This window comes from Chiloscyllium plagiosum, unplaced genomic scaffold (assembly GCF_037043375.1).
Source record: "Chiloscyllium plagiosum isolate Xiang-an unplaced genomic scaffold, Cpla_swu_hap1 HiC_scaffold_7, whole genome shotgun sequence".
NCBI classification, from domain to species: Eukaryota; Metazoa; Chordata; class Chondrichthyes; order Orectolobiformes; family Hemiscylliidae; genus Chiloscyllium; species Chiloscyllium plagiosum.
In genome coordinates, this window is record NW_028270145.1 from 7,194,123 (window position 1) to 7,216,785 (window position 22,663).

The window sequence follows — 22,663 nt, forward strand, 5'->3', positions numbered from 1 at the left end:
CTTATTTGTTCATAGCTCAAGACATAATCCAGAGATCACTACGTTTTTTTGGTTCTGCCTTTTTCCAGCCCCTAGCTGGTCATATTCCCTCAGCAGAGCCTCTTTCCTCTTTCTATATATGTCATGAGTACATTCATAAACCACAACAACTGGATCTTTCCCCTCCCCACCCCAAGTTCCTCCACAGCCAGCTGAGATATCCTGAATCCAGGCAGGCAACACAGCCTTTGAGATTCTTGATCTTGACTGCAGAGAACAGTGTATTCCCCTGACTATATCATCCACAACTACAATTGTATTTCTCTTTTCTTCCCTCATGAATGGCTCTCTCTACCACTGTGCTACCATCTGTTTAGTCATTCTCCCTAAAGCTCCTACTGTCATCCACACATCCACACACCATGATAGATGATGAAATTGGAATTCAATAAAACATCTGGATCTAAAAGGCAGCCAAAGGCAGTGGCCATTCAACCACTGTCAAATGTAAAAATCCATCTGATTCACTAATGTCTTTTGGGGGAGAAGAACAGGCAATAGAACCCACCCTAGTCAAACACCCTGTGCTCAATGTAGCTCCCACATGGCCTTCCCCTAATTGTAACCCTCAGTCTAAAATGTTACCATTGCCTGAGGTCAGGGTAACTAACCTATGATTTTCTGCCTTTCTGCCTCCTTCCCTTCTTAAACAGATGTTTTACATTAGCCATTCCTCTGGGACCCCCTCACTAACTCCAGTGATTCCTGAAAGACCACCATCAATGTCTCCAGAATCTCTTCAGCCATCCCTGTCAGAACTCTGAGGTATAGTCTATCTGGTCCCAGTGATTTATCCACCTTCAGCTTCCTCTGCAAATACTCCTTAATGATGGCCACTACACTCACCTCTGCCCCTGACTCTCGAAGTTCTGATATACTGCTGGTGTCTTTCATTGTGGAAACTGATGCAAAGTACTTATTCGGTTCCTCTGCCATTTCTTTGCTCTCCGTTACTACTTCTCCAGCCTCATTTTCCAGTGGTCCAACATCCACTCTTGCCTACATCTTGACTGCTGCTAGGAGACCTATATATATAACTCTCATCAGGCTGTTTATTTCTTTTGTGATTCCTCAACTCTACCCACACAGATTTTACATCTTCTGAATCTATAATACTTCCTGCTATAGATTTCATTTCTCAATAACAAGGCAACCCCACCCCATCTGCCTGTCCTTTACAGATAGTGTATCTTTGTATATTTAGTATCCAGCCCTGGTCCTCTTGCAACCATGTCTCTGATACCCACAACATTGTAATTTTAATCCATGCTACAATTCATTTGATTTGTTTCATATACTGCATGTATTTAAGTACAACACTCACAGTCCTGCATTGACTGCCCCCCCGCTTCTTATAATTGTCCCCTGCTGTGTCTGAAGTCATATTTCTGACCATTCTCACAATCTCTGTCCTATTACATGTTCTGGAAACTTTAAAAACCTCAGCTGAGCCCTCCCCACTTTACTTTTTCCATAATTTTCTATGCAACTCCTTCTCCAGGACTGGTCTCATAAATTTGAATCCGTTTCTCCCGTACCAATCTTTCAGCCATGCATTTACCTCTTTAATCACATTGGCGTGTGCTTATTTGTTCATGGCTCAAGACATAATCAGGAGATCATTACCTTTTTTTGGTTCTGCTTTTTAAACTTAGCCCCTAGCTATCCATTCCCTCAGCAGAATCTCTTTCCTCTTTCTGTCTATGTCATGAGTACATACATAAACCACAACAACTGGATCTTTTCCCTCCCACCCCCCAGTTCCTCTGCAGACCAGCCGAGATATTCTGAATCCAGGCAGGCAACACAGCCTTTGAGATTCTTCATCTTGACCACAAAGAACAGTGTATTCCCCTGATTATATTATCTGCAACTACAATTACATTTCTCTTTTCTTCCCTCCTCATGAATGGCTCCCTCTACCACTGTGCTATGGTCTGTTTGCTCGTTCTCCATAAAGCTCCTACTGTCATCCACACATCCACATGGGTTTGAATCCCACCTCAATAGATGATGAAATTGGAATTCAATAAAATGTCTGGAACTAAGAGCCAGCCTAAGGCAGCAGCTATGCAACCACTATCAAATGTAAAAATCCATCTGATTCACTAATATCTTTTGGGGGAGAAGAACAGGCAAGAGAACCCACCCTAGTCAAACACCCTACGCTCAATAGAGCTCCCAGTGGCCTTCCCCTAACTGTAACCCTCACCATTCTCATTGGGCCAGACAGACTGGACCTGTAGAAACCTCCACAGGCCAGCTTGTTATCCAGCTCCAGTGATACCCTACATTGGAACCTAGCTCCAGTCCTAACAGTGGCCTCCACTCCCAGAGGCACTGCTGGGACCTGACAGCAGCTAACACAGGTGGGACTTCCTCCCAGAAGGCAGCAAAAGTCTCAACCTGAGTTCATGAATGGCCTGATCAGAAACTTGCACATCACACTGCGGTAGCCCCACTCCCCATCCCTCCCCCCCTTCCAACCCTCACCAAAGAACAGGAGCAACACTTTAGTGTGAAATTCCTGTCTGAATATTTATCCAGCATGTTGGACATGAAGAAAATGTAAATACGTCACACCATTTCTTTCAAAATGTCTTCGCTATAAACTCTTTGCAGTTTTTCAATTCTTTCTGGTATTGGCAAAATTATTTATGTATGTTGTATTCAGGAATTGTTAAAAACAAAATAATAAACAAAATTTTACTTTTTGTTTGCATATGCTTATTCTGCAAAGTGGCTATCAAGGAGACTAATGCACATATTTTGCCTTTTATGACTGGCTAAAACGCAACTGTAGCACAGTGAAGTGAAAACATGAAAGCTCTAGCTAAAGTATAATCAGTAACAATTTACAGAATGCTGTAATAACTCAGCAGCCTCCATTTAAAATGATACTGTGCCATGGTCTATGGCCCACTGGGAGCTTAGGACATCAAACCAATTCATGAGAATTGTCCTTTGTGATAGCATAACGTGTCACTCAATGCAAAGGGAGAAAGAGTAAGAGAGACGACCAGAGCATAAGAAACAGTCCAAACACAGAACAGCATTTAAGAGAACTCGTGAAAGTGACAGAGAGAGCACTCGTGAAAGTGACAAAGAACTCACAAGAGCAAATGCAAAACAGTATAGAAAGGGAAGTAACACATTGTTGAAAAAAAAAGAGAAAAATACAATCTGCACTGACTTAATAGTGTGAAGTGCACAAAAGCTCTGCATGCAGCTCCAGATCACCTTAATCACTATAATCAGCTAGATCTGGCATACCAATAGCATTGTATTGCTTCAAATATCAGTATCTTTTTTTGTAAAACCCTTGAAACTCTTGAATATGTGCCATTAATAGAATTGCAGGAGTAAGGGGTGTTAGCTGTGGCAGTCTCCTGTACTTGAGCCAGAAGGTTGTGGGTTCAAGCCGCACTCTAATGAGCAATGCAGTTGGGCTGACACTTCAACGTAGTACTGAGCAGCTGTCAATCTCCATAGGTGGCTGTAAAATGCTCTGGAATTCTTTCTAGGAAAAGCAGTGGAGTTCTTTTCAGTGTCCTGACACTATGTCAAGTATTCCTCAACTCTGATCACTAAAACATAGTACTTGATTTCAATCACATTACTGTTTTCACAGTACAACTGTAACTTCATTCAAGATTGTGTTAGCCTTTGTTTTTATGAACTTTGCCTTGAACTGAAAAATGATCGAGCAGTCTGCACTCCGGTTCCACTGTATCTCTATCCAACCAGTCCCCTAACAGAACAAACCTCCTGCAGTGAGAGGAAGTGACTTGATGTCACTGAGACCATGTCCTTCACTGGTCCACAGAGAGAAAGACAAAAAAATCAACCCAATCCAATTCACTCTGAACAGAGGTTGCCATTGTGTATCACTGTCCAGTTGTGCATTCCTACCATACATTCAACTCTGACCTGAAACAACTTAAATTACTTCACAATTAAGCTCTAAATATAAATGCTGTGTTTAACAAATAATGATGCATGGTATCGGTGTTTAATGTTCTTAACTTTCTAATTCAATTATTTCAATCCTTTTTAAAAATATTTTCCAATTTTCCTGTTTTTAGTTGTAATTTGTCTGAAGCTTTTAGTTTCTTGAAATTTGCATTAGGTACAGGAATAGGGGGTGTAGGTTTTCAAAGTTAGCAAGTGCCAATTTAACTCATTTCACTTACTTTTAAATTCATTGTTTCTAAGACCATGAGCTTATTTTACATTATAACAATTGAAGACCAGCTGTCAAAATATGTCCCAAATCTGGATATAAGGTGTATCAAATTATTCAGTGCAAATTGAGGCAATGTCTTCTGAATCAAAAACAGAAGTTGGGGTAAGGACATAGGAGAAGGTGCTCAGACCTTAAAATTATTTAATTCAATACTTAGTCCTGAAGGCCACAAGGTCCCCAAGGACTCTTGAACAGAATTTCATTTTTCCCTTCATGTCTTTATTACAATCCCTACAAACCAGACCCTGTCATCATATGGCCTGAGTCTTCCCAGCAATTTCTGTTTTTGTTTCTGATTTCCAGCATCCGCAGTTCTTTTTTCATATAATGTCTTCTGGTTCACAATCATAACTTGTGAAACAAGTTCTAATATTCTTTCGAAAATGATCTGGCCAGTGACTGCATTGAGAAATATATTATGTCAGATAATACAAACAATTGAACTCTTCATAACATTTCAGGGCTAGAAATGTTTCTGCGATGAGAGCTTGGTAGTTGTATCACAAAGTACAGTTTCAGCTTTCTCATGTATGACTTGGTCACTAGACCATCTCATATAGTCATAGAGCATGGAAACAGGCCCTTCGGTCCAACTCATCCATGCCGACAAAGTTTTCCAAACTAAACTAGTCTCACTTCCTGCATTTGGTCCATATCCCTCTAAACCTTTTCTATTTGTGTAACCATCCAAATGTTTGAATGTAATAACTGTATCAGCAACTATCACTTCCACTGGCAGTTCATTCCAAATACAAACCAGCCTGTGTGTGAAAAAGTTGCTCCTCAGATCTTTCTCCTCTCACCTTAAAAACTCACCCACCTTAGAAAGATCTTTGCTATTCACCTTATTCATGCCCCTCATGATTTTTACAAATCTCTATAAAGTCACCCCTCAACTTCTTATGCTGCAATGAAATGAGTCCCAGCCTGTCCAGTCTCTCCTTATAACTCAAACTGCAGTCCTGGCATCATCCTGATAAATCTTTTCTGATCCCTCTCCAATTTAATCATATCCTTCCTATAGCAGAGTGACCAGAACTGTACATAGTACTCCAAAAGTGGCCTCACCAACATCCTGCACAACCTGATCACGATGTCTTAATTCCTATACACAATGGTCTAAGCATTGAAGGCAAGCAAGCTAAACACCTTCTTACCCATCCTGTCCACCTGTGACACAACTCTCAAAAAACTATGTACCTGAATCCTTCGGTCTCTCTGTTCAACAACACTACCCAGGGCCTTACCATCAACTGACTAAGTCCTGCCCTTGTTAATTTTATCAAGATGCATTTACCTCGCATTTATCCAAATTAAACTCCATCTGCCACTCCTCAGCCCATTGCCCAATTGATCAAGATTCCTTTATAATCTTAGATAACCTTCTTCACTGTCAACTATACCACCAAGTTTGGTGTAATCTGCAAACTTACAAACCTCAGATCAATTTGACTTAGAATCTTTAAACTCCATGTGTACAAAGGTCAGTAATTATTGTCAATCAAAGCTACCAGAACAGAATAAATGGGTAGTTCTCTGCTTTCAGGTTATGATATCCTGCTGGGACATTTGTGCATGTATATGTGTTTTACTCTTGTCTTTAAGAAATCATACTTTTTTAGCATTATTGAGATAAACAAATCTTAAAGAAACAAAGACTTGCACTTACACAGCATTTTTCACAAACATAAACATTTCAAAGTACCTTGCTGCCAAGGAGAGACTGTGACCCGTAATCTAGGAAACATAACAGTCAATTTGTATCCAGCAAACTCCAAACAAGCAGTATGTAACACTGACCAGTTAATCTGTTTATGATGTTGAAAAATATTGGACAAGCTACCAGGGATAACTCCTCTGCTCTTCCTCGATATTGTGCTATGGGATATTTTAGACTGTCACCATTGATCTTTCTACTCAAACCCTGAATTTGGACATAAATCTAAATTCTGGTAATTCAGCGTCAAAATGCTTCACAATAGAATGACAGTTGATGTATTTAAGTCTACTTATGAAAATTAATGTGCTAAATGTAATGGAGAATATATATTTTTCATCCCAATGCTTCTGCAGAAAAAAAATCATAATGTTAAAATCCGAAGTTTCAACAGTTGTAAGGCCTGTAGTTAAAAATATGGTCAACCCTTTGAGAAGAATACAGCACTCAAAGATGAGAATGCTACTTTGTAATGTTCAGTTTTGATCAGCAATTTGAAGAACATGCTGCATTTGCTCAGTTATATTAAGTGTACTTTAAATCAATAACAAATGGAATGCTAGCCAACTTCTAGATCTGTACAGAACAGGCAAATGCCAAGCAAGTTGACGGTCAACCAATGCATCATGTAAGGTCAGTAATATTAAAACAGAATGTTGATGTCTAATCCATTATTGTCAGACAAAACAATTAATTTGAATTGTACCACTGAATAATATTGTCTAACAGGTAACTAACCTGTTGAGCAATGGCATTTTGCATACGTTAAAAGTCCAGACAATTAATTTTCTTGGCATCTGAAGTATTTTGTTTCGTAAATTTCAACATTATGAACTTTAACAGATGCTTAAAACAGAGCATTTTTCATCTAAAGTACTGCCTTTACTGAATGCTTTATTTAACAATATTTATGTTTTGTTTTGTGCAGTATTCTCACTTAACTGATTACACAATTTTCTTCTTCATTCGTGTCATGCAAAAACTCATTTTTGCTGTAGTACAATAATTAAGTAAAATTGACGACAACAAGAGATAGGATCAACTGTAAGCTACACCACAGTAAGCACAATCCCATCCTTAAGGATAAGGAGGGGTTTTGGCCAGCAAAGGTTGGAAAGTATAGATGTGTCTTTCTCAAAATGTCACTGAAAAGTAACATGCAGGGGCATCAAGCTGTTAAGAGCCCAAATGGCATATGAGCCTTTATCTCAAGAGAATTTAAGTCCAGGAGTAGTTAAGACTTGCTTCAATTGTATGGAAGCTTGTTTAGACCACACCTGGACTGCCGTGTCCAGCTTTAGTCTCCTTATTTCTGTGCTATGATTGGAGTGCAACAAAGGTTCGCTAGACCTGTTCCCAGTATGACAGGTCTGTCCTGTGGAGAGATATTTGGCAAACTGGACTGGCTTTCTCTAGAGTTTCGAAGAATAAGAGATCTTACTGAAATCCTACAAAATATTTAAAGGGATTGAAGGGTAGATGCAAGTAAAATGTGACCTTTGGTTGGGGAGTCTTGAACCAGGGTGCACAAATTAAAAATAAGAGTGATGCCATTTAGGGCCAAGATAGGGAGAATTTTCCATTGCTCAGGGTGACAAATCTGCCCCAGAGGGCAGTGGAAGCTCAGATTTCAAGTATCATTCAAGGCGAAGTTGTTCAATTTTTGATTCTGAATGGCACAAACAGCTATGGCGATAACATGAGTAAAAGGCACTGAAGTGTTCGGTCAGTCATATTAAAAGGCAGTGCAGACTCCATGAGCTGAATGACCTACTCCTGTTCTTGTGTTTCCTGTACAAAAGCTTTGAAATTCCATGGGGAAAGTGTTGCAAGTATAACTCTGGTATAGGATTTTCCATCGTGTTAAAATGGAAATAAAAGACGGTTTGTCTGCGGTTCAGAGAATTAGTTGCCACGTAATATTTGGTCAATGTTTACCCTAGTTTGTTTGTTCCAGTAAAAGTCTTGAAACATTAAATCTTGTTGTAAGATCCCTTTCAGCTGGTCACTGGGAATCTAAATCTTTCTTTTAAACTTAACAGGGTCACATCACTGTCCACAGAAGCTGCTTGACCAGCTAAGTATTTACAGCACATTCTGTTTTTCTTTCACTTTACAGCCGCCCATTTAAGTGAACTGCTAATATAAAAAAAGGTGGTCCAATCAAACCAAACAGCTACTGTACAACAAATTGTATTTATGTAGCACCTCTAAATTAATAAAATACCCTAAAATTCTTCACTAAAGCAAAAATTTCATAGAATCCCTACAGTGCTGATAAAGGCCATTTGGTCTATCAAGTCTGCACCGACCCTTTGAAGAGCATCCCACTGCATGCAGTCTATTCCCATCATTGCTAATCCACCTGACCTGCACATCCCTGGTCATTATGCAGCAATTTAGCATGGCCAATCCACCTAACCTGCACATCTTTGGACTCTGGGAAGAAGCTCAACCCACACAGACATGGGGAGAACATGCAAACTCATATAGTCGCCCAAGGCTGGAATTGAATGTAGGTCCCTGGGACTGTGAGGCAGCAGTGCTAACCACTGAGCCAATAGTGACTGAGATTTTAGGAGTGATGACCAAAGAGGTAAATTCTAAGGTGTGTCAGAGGGATTTAAACATGGAATTCCAGAGTTTATGTTTGAAACATGGTATGGTCCCCAACTATGAAACAATTAAAATTGAGGATACTCAAAAAGGCCAGCTATCCCAAAGGACGGTACAATGGGAAGAAATTAGACAGTGAAAGTCAAATTCATGGAGAGATTTGAAAACAGGGTTAAGTAGAATTCTAAAATACTAGGTGCTGCTTAACCAGAAGGAGGAATCACAGGAATGATGAGTGAAAGAAATTTGATAGGACATAGACAGCAGAGATTTGAATGACTTTGAGTTTACAGAGGGTAGAATGTGGGAGGCTTGCCAAGAATTAGTAAAGTGTAGAGATAAGAAAGGCATGGATGAGGGAATCAGCATTAGCTGAGCTGAGGCATACCATAGTCTGGTGATAAAATGTTTAGCAATAGATTAGCCAAGGCAGAGATGGAGCTGGCCATTGTTAGGAATGACACAGGTAAGTGGATTGAAAGCTTGTGCCAAAATCAAGTATATGTGATCAGTCTGCTTCAGCCTTGAGTAGTTGTCAGGCTAAAAGTTGAAGTTGGTAGCTAGGAAACAGAGTTCCAGGCAAGAAGTGGCTTCACAGTTAATTGAGGGAAATTTCTGCCCATCTAGTTCCAAACGTTGAACAGGCAATCTAGTATTTGAGAAACCTGATAGAGCTGCGTGTTGCCAGCATAGAAGCAAAAACTGTAGTGTCTCCAAGGAATTGGATGGAATAGGATGGCGTACAAATAGGAGGAGATAAAGGATAAATCCTTGGGGGGCACCAGAGGTAATGTTGCAGTGTGAGGAAACAGGAATTGCAGGTGATTTTACTCACTCGGTTGAAGGATGGCAGCGGACCAGTGCTGCTGCAAGGAAAGCCGTCACAGGATGGTGTGCTCAATCATGTCAAAGTTTGTCGAGACGGGACGGTTTACTATGACACTTGCAATAAGGCGACACAACCCAAGGGGAACTTCCACCACTGAATCAGGAAGATGCTTTGCTTGTGTTTAGACACTGGCTTTCCCGGGGTGAGGACGATTGGAGAGAGAGTTTGCCAGATGAGCCAATGGATTATTTACCGATTCCACGAGAGAGCGTTTACCTCCCCAGCCCACCGTGACAACGCTCATCCTTTCCGGCAGTGTCCCCAAAATCGCAGCAGCGGCGCGGTGATGTGGCTGTGGAAACACCAGGGGTGATGTGACGGAGCAGCCGCCGGGGGGGGGGGGGGTTGGGGGAATCACTCCACACCAATGTCGCATCGTCTGGACTCAAGCAAGCTCCCCCCCCCCTCCTCCTCCTCCTCCTCCTCCTCCTCCTCGCATCATCAGCAACCCGCTCCGGGGATGAGGCGGAGCCACAAGGTGGGCTGACACAGGCGAGTATTAAACACATCATCTTTTCGGAAAAACAGGTGAACCCCACCCAGAGGGAGCAGGGAGGGAGGGAGGGAGGAGGAGAGGGAGGGGAGGGAGGGGGAGCAGGGGAGCTTGATACAGATGGAGCCAGAGAAATACCGAGCGTGACAGCAACCCTGTCACACCAGAACAGATTCACAACATACACGTGATTTATATATAATATCTATAAACCATATCGATAATATGCAGAATGCCGGCCGTGATCTGTTGCGTTTCTCTCCAACCCCAGGCCCCTGGCCCCATCCCGGAGAGATTCATGCCCCTCAGGACCAGGAGATGAGAAAACTCCGGCCTCAGGTCCTGCATCGGATTCACCGGAGGGGGGGTGGGGAGCTGGGAGTTGGAGCGATTACTCACCTCAGGGAGAAAGATGTGTTCAGTCCAGTCATCCCGAGGTGCCCAACAGTGTCAGGAAAGGAGCCAAGTCCTTCCCTCTCCAGCAGCGCTCTCAATGCGGCTGCCGACTCTCTCAGTGCCCTCTCTCCCCGCAGCCTTTAAACCGGCTCTCTAATTCTAATGCTCGGTCTTGGGTCTTGGACACCCCGCCTCCTTTTTTTTCCAAAATAGAGAGAGAGAGAGAAATATATCCCAGGGCTCGGCGTTATTGCAAGCGATGCAGATCTTCCCGGGGAGCCGCTCGGAAATCTCGCCCCCCAGCGCTGCCGCCGCCTGTTTTCCGCAGCAGCATGTTCGCCGGGTCACAGCCGGCTCCCCCACCCTCCCCGGGAGGACAGCTCGGTCTCAGCCACCGCGGTCTCCCTCCTCTCGGCCCTCTCTCTTCTCGGCCCGCACTCTCTCTCTCTCTCTCCCTCCTCTCGGCCCACACACTCTGTCTCTCTCTCTCTCCTTCCTCTCGGCCCCACACACTCCCCCCCTCTCTCTCTCTCCCTCCTCTCGGCACACACACTCCCCCTCTCACTCTCCTTCCTCTCGGCCCCACACACTCACACACTCACTCTCTCTCTCTCTCCCTCCTCTCGGCCCCACACACTCCCCCTCTCTCTCTCCCTCTCCTTCCTCTCGGCCCACACACTCCCCCTCTCTCTCTCTCTCTCCCTCCTCTCAGCCCACACACTCCGTCTCTCTCTCTCTCCTTCCTCTCGGCCCACACACTCCCCCTCTCTCTCTCTCTCTCTCCTCTCGGCCCCACACACTCCCCCTCTCTCTCTCTCCCTCCTCTCGGCACACTCACTCACTCTCTCTCTCTCCCTCCCTCCCTCCTCCCCACATCCAAGCAGCCAGGCGCCAGGTTTGGGCGGGATTGCCGTGTGTCACTCACACACAGGGGACCAGGCGGACGGTCTCCTCCCACCATCCAGCCCCTGCCCCCGGGTGGAAGTGCCCGCGGTCAGGGATTTCTGTGGCTGCCGATGCAGCGGCGGGGCTCTTCCCATCTTTGTGGGGGTTGGGGAAGGGAAATGAAAGAGAAAAAAAAACCTGATGCGGTGGCCGGAGATTTGTAATGGGATCCCGCACCTCGTTTTCTTGCAGGTTTCTAGAAAAGACGCGCGGCCCATCAGATCAGAGGAGGGTGAGCAGCACAGACACCTGGGTTTACTGCGGGATGAAGATTGCAAGGATAGTGCCCACAAGGGATGGGCACCAAAGTACTGGGTTGGCCTTGATCAGCTCTCAGTCCCTTCTGTAGAGTCCATTTCCCTCACTGTGAAATGTCCAGTTGTGAAGTTAGCCCAGCCGCGGGCCAACATAAATTGCAATAGCCGTTTAACAGAAGGTTGGACAGGTGCCCTGTGATGATAGACTACACTAAACTATAAAGGGAAGACGGGTGTAAAAAAGAATAAAGCAGCCAACACACGCAACCCTGGCGCAGCAGAGAGTATCTCTACCCCTTTATTACATTCTCATTCTAGGGTATCACATGGAAGCCGAATACCTTGACACAAGAAGAAATAGGAAAATTGGAGGGTGCCAGCAAGGCCCACAGACAATATGTACAGTATGTACAATCATCCCTAAATATAGTTGAATACTGGAGTCCTAATTCAGTGGGGAGACAGATAAATTACTAGGTAGACAGTCCTGTTTATCTCCATGGATTATATGTTATAAACTTGAAGCTTACAAAGTGCTGTGTCATTTGAAAGAAAGACTTGTATCAGCTTGCGCTTCCTTAATAATTGTTCTGCTCCCTCTCTCTCGCCTCCAGCACTGAGGTGATGGCGCACTGGTTGGTAGATCTAACCTGCCGCTGAAACTGAAACACAGTCCAGACACCATGACAGTATTTGAATAAGATAAATGAAGAATTCGGCCGGTTCTGAAGAAGAATCATACTGGACTCGATAAGTCAACTCTCTCAACAGGCCTGCTGAGTGTCTCCTGTATTCACAGTGTGTAAATCCAGTAGTTCTTTGACCAACTTTTCTTCATCATTCACTCATTGAACAAATGGGTCATTATGGCATGCATACCAAATGATTGTAGCATTTACCGATCCAACAAAGTAAGTGTGTTTTGAAAAAATAATGTTAAAATTGTCACGGAGCGAGATCAGTTAATGTTCCGCTGTCTTGCTTGAGGATATCTGGGCTTCAAATAGTTGTACTTTTAGATTATAAACATAAACCAGAAACATGATCCAGAGAGCAGCAGTCTAAATTATACACACAGATCCTGATGTGCAGTTTAAATTCATAACTCTTACTTTGAGATAAGATAAAATTAGCAACGACAGTATAGGATAGAGCATACGGGGAGGAAATGTCAGACTTGTGAGAAAGACGTAGCAGTAAATCATTCAAATGAAAGCAAAATACCTGCGTTGCTGGAAATCCGAAACAAACATAGAGAATGCTGGAGAAACTCAGCAGGTCTGGTAGCATCTTTGAAGTGAGAAACAAAGATTGCGTTTCCGTACCGTATGATTTCGTCAGAACTGAAAGGTGTTGGAAAATGTTTCTAGATATAATTGTGAAAGAGGAGGTGGCTCAGTGCAAAAGACAAAGGGTTTGTTAACGGTGGAGAAAAATAAAAAGGTATAAATTAAGGTGTGATGAAAGAGTTGATCTTCTCTATTAACCGCAAATAAACAAAGTACAGACAAGGCCTGTGGTGGTGAAAGGGAAGAGAATGTAAGTAAAATGGAAAAAAGACATCGTGGTGATCAGTTATTAATCCAATATTGAGACCTGCAAAGTACCTCAGCGTGAAAATGGTGTTGTTCCTCAAGCTGGTGTTATGCTTAGTTGGAACATTACAGCAGGCCCAGGACATAAATGTTAGCATGAGAACAAGGTGGTTTATTGTAATTGCCGCCAACTGGGAGGTCAGGGTCATCCCTATGAACAGAATGGAGGTGTTCTGCAAAACAGTCATCCAGGCTGCATTTGGTCTCACCAACATTAAGGAGATCCCATTGTGAATAATGAACAGAGTAGACTAGATTGAAAGTTGGACACAAGTAAAATGCTGCTTCACCTGGAACATGCGTTTGGGGCTTTGGACAGGAAGAAGGTGAATGGGTAAGTATTAAACCTTCTGTAATTGCATGGCAAGGTGCCATGGCGGGGGAGAGGAAGTGTTAGAAGTCATAGAGATGTACAGCACGGAAACAGACCCTTTGGCCCAACTCACCCATGCCGTACAGATATCCCAACCCAAACTAGTCCCACCAGCCAGCACCCGGCCTATATCTCTCCAAACCCTTTCTATTCACATAGCCATCCAGACGCCTTTTAAATGTTGCAACTGTACCAGCCTCCACCAGTTCCTCTTGCAGCTCATTCCATACACATACCACCCTCTGCATGAAAAAGTTGCCCCTTAGGTCCCTTTTATATTTTTCCCAGCTCACCCTAAACTTATTCCCTCTTTTTCTGGACTTTCCACCCCAAGGAAAATACCTTGTCTATTTACCCTATCCATGCCCTTCATGATTCTATAAACCTCGATAAGGTCATCCTTTGGCCTCCAACACTCCAGGGAAAACAACTCCAGTCTGTTCAGCCTCTCCCTATTGCTCAAATCCTCCAACCTGGCAACATCCTTCTAAACTCTTCCAAGTTTCACAACATCCTCCTGATAGGAAGGAGACCAGAATTGCATGCAATATTCCAACAGTGGTCTAACCAATGTCCTGCACAGCCGCAACATGACCTTCCAACTCCTGTACTCAATACTCTGACTAATAAAGGAAAGCATACCAAATGCCACCTTAACTATCCCATCTACCTGTGACTCTACTTTCAAGGAGCTATGAACCTGCACCCCAAGGTCTCTTTGTTCAGCAACACTCCCTAGGATCTTACCAATAAGTGCACAAGTCCTGCTCTGATTTGCTTTCCCAAATGAAAAAACCTCGCATTTATTTATATTAAAATCCATCTGCCACATCTCAGCCCATTGGCCCATCTGGTCAAGATCCCATTCTAATCTGAGTTACCCTTATTCGTGTCCACTACACCTCCAATTTTGGTCTCATCTGCAAACTTACTAACTATACCTCCTATGTTCACATCCAAATCATTTATGTAAATGACAAAAAGGAGTGGACCCAGCACCGATCCTTGTGACACTCCACTGGTCACAGGCCTCCAATCTGAAAAACACCCTCCACCACCACCCTCTGTCTTCTACCTTCCAGCCAGTTCTACATCCAAATGGCTAGTTCTCCCTGTATTCCATGAAATCTAACCTTGCTAACCAGTCTCCCATGGGGAACCTTGTCGAATGCCTTACTGAAGTCCATATAGATCACATCTACCGCTCTGCCCTCATCAATCCTCTTTGTTACTTCTTCAAAAAACTCAATCAAGTTTGTGAGACATGATTTCCCTCGCACAAAGTCATGTTAACTATCCCTAATCAGTACCTGCCTTTCCAAATACATGTACATCCTGTCCCTCAGGATTCCCTCCAACAACTTGCCCACCACCAACATTATGCTCACTGGTCTATAGTTCCCTGGCTTGACCTTACCATCTTTCTTAAACAGTGGCACCATGTTAACCAACCTTCAGTCTTCCGGCACCTCACCTGTGACTATCGGTGATACAAATATCTCAGCAAAAGGCCCAGCAGTCACTTCCCAAGCTTCTCACACAGTTCTAGGGTACACCTGATCAGGTCCTGGGGATTTATCCACCTTTATGCATTTCAAGACATCCAGCACTTCCTCCTCTGTAATATGGACATTTTTCAAGATGTCATCATCTATTTCCCTATATTCTGTATCTTCGATGTCCTTCTCCACAGTAAACACTGATGCAAAATACTCGTTTTAATGTCACCCATTTCCTATGGCTCCACACAAAGGCTACCTTGGTGACCTTTGAGGGGCCCTATTTTCTCCCTAGTTACCCTTTGTCCTTAATGTATTTGTAAAAACCCTTTGGATTCTCCTTAACTCTGTTTGTCAAAGCTATCTCATGTCCCCTTTTTGCCCTCCTGATTTCTCTCTTAAGTATATTCCTACTTCCTTTATACACTTCTCAGGATTCACTCGATCTATCCTGTCTATACCTGACATATGCTTCCTTCTTTTTCTTCACCAAACCCTCAATTTCTCTAGTCATCTAGCATTCCCTATACCTACCAGCTTTCCTTGCACCCTAACAGGAATATACTGTCTCTGGACTCGTGTTATCTCATTTCTGAAGGCTTCCCATTTTCCAACCGTCCCTTTACCTGTGAACATCTGCCCCCAATCAGCTTTTGGAATGTCTTGCCTTCCTCCAGTTTAGAACTTCAACATTTCGATCTGGTCTATCCTTTTCCATCACTATTTTAAAACTAATAGAATCATGGTCATTGGCCCCAAAGTGCTCCCCACTGATACCTCAGTCACCTTCCCTGCCTTATTTCCCAAGAGTAGGTCAAGTTTTGCACCTCCTCTAGTAGATACATCCACATACTGAATCAGAACATTTTCTTGTACACGCTTAACAAATTCCTCTCCATCTAAACCCTTAACATTATGGCAGTTCCAGTCTATGTCCCCTACCATAATCATCCTATTATTCTTACAGATAACTGAGATTGCCTTACAACTTTGCTTCTCAATTTCCCTCTGACTATTATGAGGTCTATAATACAATCCCAATAAAATGATCATCCCTTTCGTATTTCTCAGTTCTACCCAAATAACTTCCCTGGATGTATTTCCAGGAATATCCTCCCTAAGTACAGCTGTAATGCTATCCCTTATCAAAAATGCCATACCTCCTGCTCTCTTGCCTGCCTTTCTCTCATTCCTGTAGCATTTGTATCCTGGAACATTAAGCTGCAAGTCCTGTCCATCCCTGAGCCATGTTTCTGTAATTGCTATGATATCCCAGTCCCATGTTCCCAACCATACCCTGAGTTCATCTGCCTTCCATGTTAGGCCCCTTGCATCAAAATAAATGCAGTTTAATTTATCAGTCCTACCTTGTTCACTGCTTTATCCTTGCCTGCCCTGATTGTTTGACTCTCTTTTCTCAACGGTACCAGTTTCAGAATGATCTCGTTCCTCACCATCTCCCTGGGTCCCCCACCCACCACCCACCTTACTAGTTTAAATCCTTCTGAGCAGCTCAAGCAAATCTTCCTGCCAGTATATTAGTCCCCTTCCAATTCAGGTGCAATCCGTCCTTCTTGTACAGGTCACTTCTAACACAGAAAAGATTCTAATGATCCAAAAATGGTGATTTCAAGTCATTTCCTGTGGTGATGTCATTTCCTGTTCTTTTTCTCAGGGATGGTAAATGAGGTCTGAGATGTCTCGGAAATGACTGCCAGCCCACAAGCTCACCAACACACTAAAACAGCAGCTAATGAACTTGAAAGACCCTATACAGATAACAAGCAAAACTAATGTCATTTACAAAGTACCTTGCAAGAACTGTAACAAACACTACATTGGACAAACAGGATACATGAACATCGACTTGCCATAAAAAGACATGACCCTCTCTCGCTAGTATCCTTGCATACAGATGAGGAAGGACATCATTTTGACTGGGACATCACATCCCTCCTAGACAAGCCAAACAGAGACACATACGAGAATTCCTATAAGCATGGCATTCCAACCAAAACTCTATCAATAAACACATTGACTTGGATCCCATTTACCACCCCCTGAGAAAAAGAACAGGAAATGACATCACCACAGGAAATGGTGCCACCACCGGAAATGACATCACCCACCCAAGGAAATCTAAACACATAAATAGGAAGTGGGCCATGTTTAATCTGGAGGCTCACTGATGATGTTACCGGGTATGGTGACAGAATGTCTGAAAACAAACCTTCCAGCTCAGCGAGCAAACCTACATACAGAACCTCAACCTGCACTACAAACCTTCTCAAAACTCACTAAAGCTAAGAGTATCTACAGGTATTTAAAATAAAAAAGCATAATTAAAATGAGTATTGATCCATTAGCAAGTGATTTGACAAATTAATAATGGGAAATTAGGAAATGGCAGATACATTAACAGATATTGTGTGTCCATCTCTGTAGAAGACATAAATAATATCCCAGAATAACTTATAAATCAAGAGGTGAAAAGGAGGGAGGAACCTAAAACAATGACAATCACCAGGGAAAAGGATAGGACAAAATTGTTCAAACTAAAGCTGACCACTCCCTGGACCTGATTGATTTCATTCTAAGCCCTTAAAAGAAGTAGCTGCTATTATAATAGATAAATGTTTTTTTCCCAAATATCTCTGAATGCCATAAAGGTCCATCACTTTGGTTAATAGCAAATATAACTGCTCTTCGTGAAAGCTGTAAATCAGGTAACAGGAAACTACATACTGCGTGGGCGGCACGGTGGCACAGTGGTTAGCACTGCTGCCTCACAGTGCCAGAGACCCGGGTTCAATTCCCGCCTCAGGCGACTGACTCAGATGAAGAAGCCAAATGTATGGTCACTAGTTTGTTGTTGGCACAAAGATAGGTGGGAAAGTGAGTTGTGAAGAGGAGGGCATAAGTTTGCAAATGCATATTTACAGGTTAAGTGACTGGTCAAAAATTAACAGATAGATTATAATATGGGAAAATGAGAACATGTCCACTTTTGCGGGACATGTAGAAAGCTGTATGTTCTTTAAATGGAGAAAGACTGCAAAACTCTGCAATCTGGGTGTTCTGGTACACAAATCATAAAATTGCTAGCATGCAGGCTACTAGAGAGCCAGGAGACTGTAATCTATTTGGATTTCCAGAAGGCCTGTGACAAGGTGCTGCTAAGGAGGCTGCTAAATAAGATGAGACAAAAAAACTGCAGAAGCTGGAATCCAAAGCAGACAGACAGGAGGCTGGAAGAAGACAGCAAGCCAGGCAGCATCAGGAGGTGAAGTAGTAGAAGACAGGCACTTCCTGATGTTATCTGGCTTGCTGTGTTCTTCCAGCCTCCTGCCTGTCTACACTAAACAAGATAACAGCCAATGGTGTTCGGGACAAGATACCAGTATGGATAGAGGACTGGCTGATTGACAAAGACAGGGATTGGGGATAAAGAGGTCCTTTTCTGGATGACAGTTGGTGACTAGTGAGGTTCCATAGGAGTCAGTGTTGGGACCACAATTCTTCACATTATGCATGAAGGATCTTGGTAAAGGAACTGAGGGCACTATTGCAAAGTTTACAGATGGCATAAAGATAAGTTTACAAGAGGAGGTTTACAAGAATGAGCCCAGGGACAAAGGGGTTAACCCTGAGGAATGGTTGAAGACTCTGGATCTGTACTCAATAGAGTCTAGAAGGATTGGGGGGTGGATTTCTTTGAAACTTATAGAATACTGAGGTGCCTGGATAGAGTGAATATGGAGAAGATGTTCCAATAGTAGGAGAGACTAAAACCCCTTTCAAAGTGAGAGGGACAACCATTTAGAACTGAGATGAGGAGGAATTTCTTCAGACAGGTAGTGTTGTGGAGGTGGGAAGATTGCAGTAGGGCTGGGACAAGCTAGGAGAGTGGGCAAAGAAGTAGCAGATGCAATGCAATATAACAAAGTGTGATGTTATGCACTTTGGCAGGAAGTTTAGAGACATGCTTTCTAAATGGGGAAAGACTTTGGAAATCTGAAGCATGAAGGGACTTGGGAGTCTTAGTTCATGATTTTCTTCAGATTAACATGCAAGTTCAGTTGGCTATTAGCAAGGCAAATACAACATTAGCATTAATTTTGAGAGGGTTAGAATACGAGAGCAGGAGTATGCTGCTGAGGCTGATTCTGATCAAACCATATTTGGAATATTGTGAGCAGTTTTGGGTGTCGTATCTATGGAAGGATATGCTGGCACTAAAAGGAACCAGAGGAGGTTTACAAGAATGAGCCCAGGGACAAATGGGTTAACCCTGAGGAATGGTTGAAGACTCTGGATCTGTACTCAATAGAGTTTAGAAGGATTGGGGGGTGGATTTCTTTGAAACTTATAGAATACTGAGGTGCCTGGATAGAGTGAATATGGAGAAGATGTTCCAATAGTAGGAGAGACTAAAACCCCTTTCAAAGTGAGAGGGACAACCATTTAGAACTGAGATGAGGAGGAATTTCTTCAGATAGAGGGTGGTGAATGTGTGGAACTGATTGCCACAGAAGTCTGTGAAGATCAAGTCATCAACAATATTTAAGACAAGGAGAGATAGATTCTTAATTAGTAAAGCAATCAAAGGTCACAGGGACAAGGCAGGAGAATGGGATTGAGAAACATATCAGGCATGATCAAATGTCGGAGCATAATTCTGCTCCTATATATATTATGGTCCTAAGGAAATGTTAGATTGGGTTCTGTATCCATTGGAGTACAGAAGAATAACAGGTTATTTTATTGAATTGGTTAAGATCCTGAGGGAACTTGACAGGGTGGATGCTAGTAAGATGTTTCCCCTTATGGGAGGTACCAGAATGAGGGAAAACAGTTTATAATAAAGATTCTTCTATTCAAGGACAGAGATGAGAATTGTTTTTCTCAGAGGGTTATTTTCTCTTCCCCAAAATGCAGTGAAGTAAGGTCATTGAATATTAATAGTTTAATTCTTTAAGTCAAAATTTTTGTTTATTTATGTGACTACAAAAGTTGATTCACTACAAGGATGTCTGTTTCTGAATGTTGAGAAGGAAATATCTACTAGTTGCTTTCACTGTACACCTTTTTAAAATCTGGAAAGTAAAAGTATTGCCAAATGAAAAGAAAAAGTAATTAAGTAATACTTTAATGTTTCAAGAGGATCCACATTTACAAAGAAACAGGAAAATAATATTTAATTAACACCTGCATGCACTAACCTGAGAAAGAATGCTTAACAACTGTACTTAGAGTTTGGTTTCCAAGTAAGATTGGTAACTGCTGACTAAAGTGTTTGTCAACTTTAATATAATTTCAACTGTAGCAACCTCTTTATTTAACATGAACAGGAAAGAAATTAACAAGAATTCTATTTCACATTCGGACAAGAATTTCTTTGAGTTTGGACCAGATAAAAGTCCCGTTCTTTTCTCAGCTATCTGGAGACATAGCCAAATTCACAGAGTCCGTTTCCATATGTTTGCTAATGACTCCTAGTATTACATCATAATCACTTATCTGGCCCCTCCAATGACTCTAAATTATCAAACCATTTGTCCAATTACTAATAGAATCAATTGAATTAGCTTTATTGTCACACATATTCAAATGAGTACAGTGAAAGATTTACAGTCACCAGATTACAGCACCATCTTAGGTACAAAGGCACCGAGGTGCAGGTACTTAAGATCAAATTCTTAGGAAACAAAATAAAATGAGAAAAGAAATAAAAATTTTAGAATATCTGTCTTTCCATCCAGTCAGTGCTGGTCCCTAGATTCAAGGGAGACCTCCACTGCCTGCGCTGAACCCACGACGTGGGATTTGCCCCACTTTAGGTGCCATCTCTTCGCTGATGCCACTGAACGCACACTCATCTCGCAACCAAGAACCCCTGATTCTGCTGCTAGGCCAGGCTACCATCAGGCCACAAGTCTCGCTTCTGCTCCAGATGTTGCCTTGCTAGTGCCACCATCTTGGAGAGTGCACAGCCACCCCAAACACCGGAGGAGCTTTGCTGTTGCTACCATCCCCGTCGCTGAGAGAATGACCTCACTGCCGGTCTGCACAAGACCTGCTTTTGCTACCAATCTATCCGCCACAGAAAAGAAGAAAAAAACACAAAGAGAAAGGAAAATAAAGCGAAAGCAATATAAAGCAGGAGTAAAAGTAAAACAAAGAAGGAAACCAAATGGGAACGGATGAGCCTCAGGAAAGATTCCACACACAACCCTGTTACTCCATTGCCATTCTGTACTGGAAGGATGATAATAGTGTAAGTGGAAATTTCCTTCATTAGTAGAAAGGATAGTGCCATTAATTTCAGTACTTGCCACAATCCAGCTTCCTGGCCATTGACTCCAGCCCTTTACCTGGCAACCATCTGAAGTTGAAACAGGCTGCTTGTAACCTTGACACGATATTTGAACCTGAGATATGGTTACAACCACATATCCATATTGTTGCTAAGCCCACAGACTTTCAGCTCCGCAACATCGCCTGACTCTGTCTATGGTTCAGCTCACCTGCTGCTCAGTTCTCACCCATGTCTTTGTGACTTCGAGACTGGATCATTCCAGCACATTCCTAATTGGCCTCCCATATTCTACTGTCTGTAAACTTGAACTCATACACAGCTCTGCTGTCCATATCTTAGCTCAAAACTATTCCTCTTCACCCATCATCTCTGAACTCTCTGAATCACACTGGCTCCCAGTTAAGCAATGCCTTAATTTTAAAATTCTCATCCTTGTTCTCAAATCCATCCATGATCTCACCTCTCCATAAACAGGAATCTCCCCCAGCCCTAAAATCTGCGTTCTTCCAATTCTAGTCTTTTGATCATTCCTGAATGTAATCACTTCACAATTTGCAGCCATACCAAAGCCCTAATCCCTGGAATTCCCTTCTCAAACCTTACTGTCTCTAGCTGTCTTTCTTTCTTTAAGACAATTCTTTAAAATGTTAGTCATTGTCCCAACATTACCATTTGTGGCTCGATGTCAATTTTGTTGTTTGGTAGTGCTCCGATGAAATATCTTGGAACATTTTCGGTGCTGTATAATTACAATTAGTTGCTATCAGTGTTAAGATGCATCTTCAAAACAAACACAGTACAACAGCAGTGCAGAGTTGTACTCCGAAGTAAGGCAGTTGGGTCTGTATTCCAGCATTAGCAGTCACAGCAGCTCAGCTCATTTTATGAAACTACTCATTAATTCTTAACTATAATAACACTTAACAGAGCACCTCATGGCAATGGAATGCTATTTGTTATTGATGGAGGAGAGAAAACCTCAAGCTAATAACACCTTCCAATCACAAAATAAATATGAAGAATAAAGATCATTCGGCTAATCTTGGCTCATCCACACAAAAAGATTCTACGGGACCCCCTATTACAAATTGTATCTCACATAATGTCAAGACGTTTATCTTCAAAGCCGATATTTGGAATATTCCATATAGCTCCCCCATGCATTGAAGGGGTAATTGAATCTGGGCACTCTGGTCTGATAATTTCTATCTTTTCCTTTGCAAATCCTTCATAAATTTCTATGGAAACTGCCTATGTACATTTTCACACTAATTACATT

General features: G+C 42.5%; 1 protein-coding gene across 4 annotated transcripts in view; it reads right to left on the reverse strand.

Annotated features, from left to right (window-relative positions):
• Positions 1-22,074, reverse strand: part of LOC122551267 (E3 ubiquitin-protein ligase HECW2) — a 345,727-nt gene extending 323,653 nt beyond the window's left edge. The window contains exon 1 of one of the 4 annotated variants that reach the window (XM_087988687.1): positions 22,054-22,074. The gene's annotated coding sequence lies outside the window, so the exon portion shown is untranslated. Of the gene's footprint in view, positions 1-9,453; positions 9,598-10,399; positions 10,857-22,053 lie in introns of those variants that run through there. The other 3 variants (XM_087988685.1, XM_087988686.1, XM_043692903.2) reach the window with 3 other exon arrangements.
• Positions 22,075-22,663: the final 589 nt, after the last annotated feature.